Source organism: Prosopis cineraria, unplaced genomic scaffold (assembly GCF_029017545.1).
Source record: "Prosopis cineraria cultivar Desert tree isolate PC_DT_omini unplaced genomic scaffold, ASM2901754v1 PC5, whole genome shotgun sequence".
NCBI lineage: Eukaryota > Viridiplantae > Streptophyta > Magnoliopsida > Fabales > Fabaceae > Prosopis > Prosopis cineraria.
Genome location: NW_026555336.1, coordinates 18,613,129 through 18,622,718, shown reverse-complemented (window position 1 = coordinate 18,622,718; position 9,590 = coordinate 18,613,129). Strand labels below are relative to the sequence as shown.

General features: G+C 34.9%; 1 non-coding gene across 1 annotated transcript; it reads left to right on the top strand.

Annotated features, from left to right (window-relative positions):
• The first annotated feature begins 8,045 nt into the window (after positions 1 to 8,045).
• Positions 8,046 to 8,152, top strand: LOC129312219 (small nucleolar RNA R71). The gene has a single exon (XR_008593470.1). It is a non-coding gene; the product is annotated as a small nucleolar RNA R71 (small nucleolar RNA).
• Positions 8,153 to 9,590: the final 1,438 nt, after the last annotated feature.

Here is a 9,590-nt window from a genome sequence, read left to right as displayed (position 1 = left end):
TGTTGATTTTGTTTTTGATGATGCTTGCAAAAGGAGTTTTGACACTTTGAAAAGCATGCTCATTTACTCTCCCATTCTTAATGCCCCAAATTGATCTTTGCCTTTTGAGTTGTCATGTGATGCTTCTAATTTGCTGTGGGAGCTATGCTTGGTCAAAGAGAGGGCAATTATCATATGTGATTGCTTTATGCATCTAGGACCCTAGATTCAGCTCAGGTTAATTACACCACAACTGAGAAAGAGTTGTTTGCTATTGTTTTTACTTATAAGTTTAGATCATATCTTCTTAACTCTAAAGTTGTTGTGTACACTGACCATGCTGCTGTGAGGTACTTGTTTAGAAGACAGATTCTAAGCCTCGCTTGATTCGATGGGTGATCTTGATGCAAGAATTTGATATGGCATATAAGGGATAGGAGTGGTTCTACCAATCAAGTAACGGATCATTTGTCTAGACTACCTCATTTAAAAGCTACTATGGGTAAACTCTAACCCTATTATTCCTTGTGATTCATTTCCTGTTGAGGCATTGTGTGCCATTTCATCTAAGCCTCCATGGTATGCCTCTTTTGCTAACTATATTGAGTGTTGGAGTCTTGCCTCCTTGTGCTTCACGTTTTGCCATTGAAAAATGAAAAGAGAGTCTAGATTTTACATTTGGGAACCACCTTTGATGGGGAGATTTGTAGTGAATAAAGTGATTAGAGGTGTGTTGATGATGTTGATGTGCCTTCTGTTCTTGATTTTGTCACTCTCATGCATTGGTGGGGTCATTTTAGCTCAAATAAGATAGCTAGGAAGGTTTTAGATTGTGGATTGTATCGGCCTAGCTTGTTTAAAGACTCTTATGAATTTTTAAAGCATGCTTGAAATGTCAAAAAGGTTAGTAGTTGGGGTAAGAGACATGAAATGCCTCAACAACCCATTTTATTTTTGTGAGATTTTTGATGTTTGGGGCTTGACTTCATGGGTCCTTTCCACCATCCTTTAGTTTTGAGTACATATTACTTGGTGTTGATTATGTTTCAAAGTGGATTGAAGCCATTCCTACTAGAACTTGTGATGCTAAGATTGTTTGAAGTTTCTCAAATCTATATTTTTTGTAGGTATGGATTCCTAAGGCCTGGTAAGTGACCAAGGATCCCCTTTTGCATAAGATGATGAAGGCTCTCTTGGCTAAATATGGGGTGCATCACAAAATCTCTACACCATATCATCCCCAAACTAATGGCCAAGCCGAAGTATCAAATAGAGAAGTCAAGAAAATCCTAACCAAGGTGGTGAACACAAATAGAAGGATTGGTCTTTACACTTGGAGGATGCTTTGTGGGCTTATCGGACCGTATAAGACTCCCATTGGCATGTCTCCTTTTCGATTTTGATGAGAAAGTTGCCACCTCCCTGTGGAGATAGAGCATAGGGCCTATTCGGCCATCAAGAACTAAACTTGGATTTCCATCTTTCGGCTAAAGAGAGATTTCTTCAAATGCAAGAACTTGAGGAGCTTAGGTTGGATGCCTATGAGTCTTCTAGAATCTATAAGAGAAAACAAGGATCCTTCATGACAAGCTAATCTTGAGGAAAAAGTTTCAAGAAGGAGATCAAGTCCTCTTGTTCCAAACAAGGTTTATTCATAGCATGCCAAGTTGAAGTCTAAGTGGGAGGGACCATATCTAGTGACCAAGGTGTTTCCCTATGGGGTTTGCAACTCTTGAATAAAGCCACGGTTTCCACTATGCAATCAATGGTCACCTATACAAGCTCTACAAAGATGCCAAATCACTTCAAAAGGAGGAGGACTTCTCTCAACATGTTTTTGAACCACCATGATAAGGTTGTATCTCTCTAACCTTGAGCTTTTACCTTCCTTTAATTGATATATTTAATGATAGGTATAGTTCAAGTGTGGGGGAGATGAACCTAGTAGGAAAAAGTAGAGTTTATTTGCTTTATTTGACTTCTTTGTTTTGTGTTTTAGTTTGAAAAAAAAAATATCTGCACACCCTTTTGTTATGCATTCATTATTGATCTCACCTTATTTTATCACTAGTCTATACATACATTAGGACAATGCATGATTTAAGTGTGGGGAGAGAAATAAACATTTTGTTTTGTTTGTTTGGTGGTTTTGTTTGGTTTTGCAAAAAAAAAATTCAAAAAAAAATTTTTTTCGTTTTGTTTTTGAGTTACTTACTAATTACCTAGCTCTTGAATGGATATTTGATTCTTGAGATGTGGTAATTTTTAGGATTGAATAGGTGTGAAGTGAACATTCTTTTACCTTGAATTAATGGATTAGAGTGGCATATTACCTTTTCATGGAAGAGGCTAAACACTCATGTGTGATTAATTCCTTAGTGATGTTACCCTCTAGAATTTGTTTCACTTCTTAATTAAGACCATATATCTTGCACTTGTTTGATAGGAGATGAGAGATGGCATTCATAAAAAATAGCCAAGAGCCAATAGCCAACCTATTATATTTTATTATCCTTTGTTAGCCACTTTAAGCCTTTGGTTTGATTCTTAAAAAAAAAAAATTCACCCTATTTTTCCCCAAGGAATGCATGTTACACTTTTATATTGTTTTTTTTTAATTATTCATTGCATGTCCTAGACCAAATGAGTGGATGCTTATTATCATTTCTCTATCCATTACTTCCATTGTTTTTCAAAGAGTTAGGGGCAACAAAAAAAAAAACAACAAAGATAGATTTGAAAAAAAAAATATAGTCAAAAAGAAAAGAAATAAAGTTGCTAGAAAAAAAAAAGAAGAAGAGAAAACAAAAAAAAGAAAAAAAAAAAAAAAAATAAAATAAAAATAAAAAGTTGCTAGCTCATCCATTCCATTTGTTTTATTTCTTATCATTTCTTTCCATCCTCATTGTGTTAAGGTGTTCACTCAATTGAGTTAGGTTATGCTTTGCATATTAAGGGGATATATCTTGATTTAGCATTATTTTGATGCTAACCCTATTTTTTTTATATACATGCATTTCTTAGACATCCTTTCATTACCTATATCACAACCTAATAAAGTCCATTTGATTCTTGATTGCAAGTGCTATTTAGTGATGGAGATGTAGAAGGGTTACAAATTCATAGTAGGGTTTATCCTAAGAAATTTTGAGTAAATTTAATACCTTATACACTGTGAGTGATGAGAGCAAACACTTAACCTAGAGAGGCTTACTCTTTGACATTGATTCTTGGTAAGGGTTTATTTGTGATGTGCATAATTCTTTCGTAATTATTGCCACATTGATTGATAATTTGTAGAAGTTCATGAGCTAGTATTTTAGTGACTTGAAACAATATTTTTCTCTTATTTCTTTGTCTTATAGTTTCTTTTGGGACCTTTTTCACTTGATTTTGCCCGGAGTGCAAAAGCTAAGTGTGGGGGAATTGATAGAACACATTTGTTACCCACTTTTATTTGTCAATTAGGACCATTTTATTAATGATTTATCACCTTCAAGTGCACACATTGCATTAGATTTGGAACTTTGCCTAAGTTTCTAAGATCAGTACACTAGGGGCATTTTGGTCCAAAAAATGAACTTTTGAGAAAATGTACAAGAAAAATTGAAAAAGTGCATTTTATATCCAGTTGATGAATGGTGAAATTATATTTTTAAAATTCATTTTAGTTTGGGAGTAATTAAATAAAAAAGTCAACACTTTCTTAAGTGTCTTAGTTTGTCCTAGTTTTGGTTTGCCTTTGTGTGAAAATTTTATATAATTTTGTGCAGCCTGAAACCTGGTTAATTTAATAAATTCTCCCTTCTAAATATGAATTTAATTCTGGACATGAATTAGATTTTATTATATCATATGCTATTTAATTGAATTATGTGATTTATATGACATAGGTGGCATGTGACTTGTGCATCAATTGGGCAATTGAGGTCAACACTCCTTGAGGTCAATGGCTGATGGTTTGCACGTGAATTATGATTATTTTGAGGGATTAAATCAGCTAAAATGATGTGGATGATATATGGGAAATTAGGCACACATTGGAATCATCTACAAATCAATAGGAAGTTGTCACCTTGCAAGTGTGACAAGGCTCCCATTTACATTTTAATTTCTTTTTCCTTATTTTAATTAAGCTTCAACTGATGGGAGACACCAAGGAGCACGTCGTTTTAAGTCCCAAATGGGATCCAACATATATCTCATTCATCTTCCACATTCTCTCTCTCTTGTTCATAGTGTTCTTCATTTTCTCTCTTTTGTTCTTCATTTTCCAGCACCCTAACCTCCATTTTCAGCCACCAAACCTCCACAAAACTCATACCATTCTTCTCCTATCTTCATTTTCGTTCCATCCCTTCCATTTTCACAAGGATTGAAGCTCATTTCCATCATTCAAGAGCTATGGAGTTTGGCCTTCACAAGCAATTACTAGGGTTCTTGAAGATGAAGATTGGCTAAGTTTCTTTGTAAATCCTAGAGAGATGAAGATGGAGGATGAGTCTTGAGCTTCAAATTGGCTAAGTTCTTTTGTTTCCTATCCTCTTCTCTTTTTACTAGATGGTTAGATTCCTTAATCTAGGGTTTAATCATCTTAGCTTATAAATTCTAATTTGAATTTGATGTTGATGTAAAGAGAGAGGATTGTTTCATTTAATTTCTTCCTTGGACAGCCATGACTGAATTTTGCCACTCTTTGTTTGGCACATAATCTTGTGTTTTTCAATTAGTGAATTTCTTGTGTTAATATTGCATAATCTTGTGGTGTTAATGCTTGTGTTGTTGAGTAGCTTGACATAATCTTGTGGTTGCTCAATTTATGTGTTTGACTATGGCTGTTGAGAGAGGATTTTGAGTGAATCACTTGGCTAATGTCTTCACCAATTGGTTAATTGAACTAGGGACTTTAATCTAAGACCTAGGGAGGTTAGCTAATTAGGTTAATTGGCTTAGGATAATTTTCTTAAGTCATGACAGCTTTAGTCAAGAGGAAAGGGAAGCTAAACTTAGCCTAATCATGAGAAGATAATGAGTCCAAAATTAACTAATCTCTAGGGTTCCATTATTGTAAAAGGGAAGTTCATTTCACTCACTTTCACTAGAATTTTAATTACTTGCACATTAGGTAATTAGTTTAGATAATTAGCTAGGTAACTAAATTCCTACAAACTTTGGTTGATTTATTTCACTAGATAACTTTCAATTAGACTTAAAACCATTCCTTGGGAGATGACCTAGGGTTGGCCCTATATTGCATTAGGGTTAGCTTTAGTGTGATTTTGAGGATAAGCGACTAATTTCCTATCAACACCACTCACTATCAGTTATAGGGTAAATGATCCCAGTACTAAGTAACTTGAAAACCTCTTTCTTTACCACATCTAAAATCAATGGGTTAAGTCTCCTTTGTGGTTGCCTAATGGGCTTAGCATTGTCCTCAAGAAAAATTTTATGTGTACACACAATAGGGTCAATACCAAGAATGTCAGCCAAAGTCCAACCAATAGCATGCATATTCTTTCTCAACACATCAAGCAACGCATTTTCTTCCTCACCAGATAAAGAGTTAGAAATTATTACCGGAAGCTTCTCATTCTCTAGGATATATGCATACTTGAGATTAGATGGTAAAGACTTCAAATCCAAGATAGGTGGCTTTACATAAGAGGGAATGAGCTTCTTCAAGTCTAATTTGGTGGAATATCCCATAGCACCCCCTTGTCTTTTAGGCTTCTCACTTTTTTAATTGCTCCTCTTCTTTCTTCACAACCTCCCCCTTTTCTTGCAACTTATCCTCAAGTGCTTGGACATGAGCCATGACCTCGACATGTGGAAGTGCAGAATTTTCCTCTAATAGCTTAGGAATCCTAAGAACATCAAGCTCGAGTGGAGAAAAACTCATAGCTTCAGCGTCAATGGCTTTAGTACCTACAACATAAGAAGATATACCCTTCTCAAGCATTTCAAGATCAAGCATAGGAGTTATTTTAAATAAATTATGAGAAGAAGTAGTTGCATCATTCAACCATGCATCAATCTTTAAACAAATAAGACAATCACATCCATCAATGCATGTAGTAGTGATAAGAGACAAATCATCATCAACATGTGAGAAAGAATTAAGCATGTGAGACTCACAAGCATCATAAAGCAATAGCTCAATTGAACTCACACCCAACAAAGAATAATCCTCAAAGGATGTTTCATTGCTTCATATATATTAAAAACAACATGATCCTCTCCACATTTCAAAATCAAACTACCCTTTTTCCATGTCAATCAATGTATGGGCAATCCTCATCCTCACTCCCTTCTTTTGACATATCAAGCACATAGAAATTCACAAGAAATAATAGACCTTTAACATAAACCAATAAGTCTTCTACTACTCCATGTGGTCTTCTAACACTTCTATCCGCTAATTGGCATATCATAGGTATCTTATGCATGCACTCAAGACTTAAGGCATGATAAATTGAAAGAGGCATAACATTAATGGTTGCACCTAAGTCTATCAATGCATGAGAAAAATGTGTGTTTCCAATCTTGCATGGAATTGTGAAGGAATTGGGGTCCTCACATTTTATAAGGAGTTGAGGCTTCATGATAGCACTCACAAATAAGGGTAACTGTACCGTTACATTAGGCCTAAATTTTCTTTTATTTGTACAACATTCTTTCAAAAATTTGGCATACTTAGGAAAGTTCTTAACTACATCCATTAAGGGTACATTAACATGAATCTTATAAAAGAAATCATATACCTCTTGATAAAATTGTCCCTTTACTTGCTTAGGGACCACTTGTGCTTATGGAACAGGAAGCTTCTTCACAATCTCTTGACCTTGCTTTCCTTCTTCCTTCCTTAAACTCTCCTTTCTTGTTCCACTTTGCTCAGCATCTCCCTCTTTTTCCTTGCTAAACAACTCGGCCATAGTCCTCTTTTCCACCTTAGATGGTGGTTGCTCACATATGATCTCCTTAATGTTCCCATTCTCATCATCTCTACAAAAAGATGCATCATTAGGAGCAAAAGAAGAACTAGAAACATTAATATCAATTGAAGAATTTAAAAAAATTCTCGGCCTTCTGTTTTCTTTTGTCTCCTTGCACTCTTTCTCCCAACTCCTTACCAGTCCTCAATGTGATAGCATTGAGATTAGCTTTAGGATTAGTAACAGTGTTGGATGGTAATGTAGAGGCTTGAGCATTGGCTGCACTTAATTGGTTCGCAAGCATATTCATTTAAGAAGGCATCAATTTTAGAGTTCATGTTCTCACACTTGTTACCCATACTCTCCACCTTATTCCCTAAGCCATCATACATGTTTTTATATAAGGAATTCATTTCAATCAATTGCTTGCGTAACACATTCACATCATTAGAAGAGTTAGAATTAGAAGAACTCTCAATTGAAACAAGCCTCCTATCATTATAAGAATTAGAAGAAGGTACAAGAGAATTACCACTTAGATTGTAGCTTTGAGAAGAGCTACCTTGAGACAAATAAGGTGGAGGGTCATAGCCAAAGGTGTTTTGATAAGATCCTCTTTGTTGATTATCTTGTAAAGCCATATTTGAATTTGAATAGGAGAAATTAGAATGGTCTCTCCATGAAGGGTTGTAAGTATTAGAATAAGTTGCTTGCCCTTGCCTCCCACCATAGGATTGTTTTCCATTGTAGATAGCATTTACTTGCTCAAACTTAATAGGACAATTGCTTTCTATATGCATAGGTGAGTCACAAAAAGTACAAGAATAAGGGACAAGTGCTTGAGAAGTACTTATACTACTCACTTGAGATATTTGTGGAGCCAACATTCTGCCAATCTTGGCAGCTAGCAAGTCCACATATGAATCATTAAGAATTGAGGAACCTACCATATTCACATTTCTCTTCTCCCTTGTAGAGCATTGAGCACTACTTGAAGCCATCTTGTCAATTAGTTTCCAAGCCTTTAAGGAAGTGAGGTCAATCAAGCATCCACTACTAGCAGCATCAATGTTAACTTTGTCTCTTAGAATCAAGCCCTTATAAAAATATTGGACTAAATTCTCACTAGAAATTTGATGGTGTGGGCATTTAGCTAAAAGACTTTGAAATCTAATCCAATACTCATAGAGACTCTCATCCTCTCCTTGTCGGACCCCATAGATTTGATTCCTCAAATTGATGACCTTAGAATTTGGAAAGAATTTATCCAAGAAAAGTCTTCTTAGCTCGACCTATATGCTCACTTTCACATAAGAAGGGTAGTTGAAATACCACTCCTTTGCTAAACCTTCAAGACAAAATACAAAAGCCTTAGCTTGAACATCATCAACATTTACATGCATAGGCTTCATAGTATTACAAACCAATAGGAGAGTATGCAAAAACCTATTGCAATCTTCTCTCAGTAACCCATGAAATTTAGGCAATGCATTAATCAAAGAGGGTTTAATTTCAAATTGAACACTAGTAGGAGGAACATACAAGCCATAACCAATTAGGTTAAGTTAATTGCCTAATGCTCCTCTCCTCTTTAGGATTATGCAAGCCTTTAAATTCATTATTAACATGGCCATCATCATGCAAATTCTCATTCCCGTTCCCATAGCCCTTATTATGCACATGCTCGTGCCCTAACATACCTTCCATTGTTGAATTACAAACCAAATGAGAATCAAGAATAGGTTGTGATCTTCTCAATCTAGAAATAGTCCTTTCAATTTATGGATCTAATTCAACAAAAGAGGTATGTTTTCTTCACGTCATGCACTAATCAAGCTCAAGAAAAATTAAGAACAAAGAACAAGCTAAACTAAAATGCAAATCAAGAAGAAACAATTCAAAACACACAAAAGCAAGAGAAATAATTTTTTTTCTAATAAACTTAACACAACAAAATGAAAAAAACAATCAAAAACAAAACCAAACAAGTAGAAAGAGAGTTAGAAATGCTCAATCAAGAAGCTTTGATAATTCTGAAATTTGCACAGTAGGCTTTCTGGAGATAGTGAACTTGTGGATTTTTTATCAGCCAATCCACACGAGCAATTCTCTTGACAATTTTACGAGAGACACAAGAGATATATAGGAAAATTATATAAAACCTTAAGATCAAAAATCCTTCCCAATCGTTCCCAGAATTTTTCACAAGTTGGCCCACAAGTCTGGAGAAATAGGATTTCTTCTAGAAGACCTTTAGAGCTTCTAATAAACTTTTAAACATGAAGATGTCAACATTGAAGACATTTCTAAATATAGGAAACAAATATAACAAGAAAAATGAGACTGAAATTAATCAATTTAAACACATAGAGAAGAGATATGCTAACTCGAAGTTACAACAGGGTTTTGGGAATCCTCTGTAAAGGCTCCCTGGACCTTGTTAGCTTGTAAAATTTCTACAAGACACTTCCCACGTCCAAAATTGACCAAACTAATTTTAAAATGAAGCTAAGATATAGAGATTTAAAATGAAAAGCTTTCAAGTTCAAATTAGCTCAGAATCGTTCCCAATTAATTTTTTAATTTCAAATAGAGACAGTAAAAACAGAGTATTTTCAGCTCTACACCAAATCAACAAAAATTACACTAGGTTTTTTTTCTTTTTTCCAAAATAGA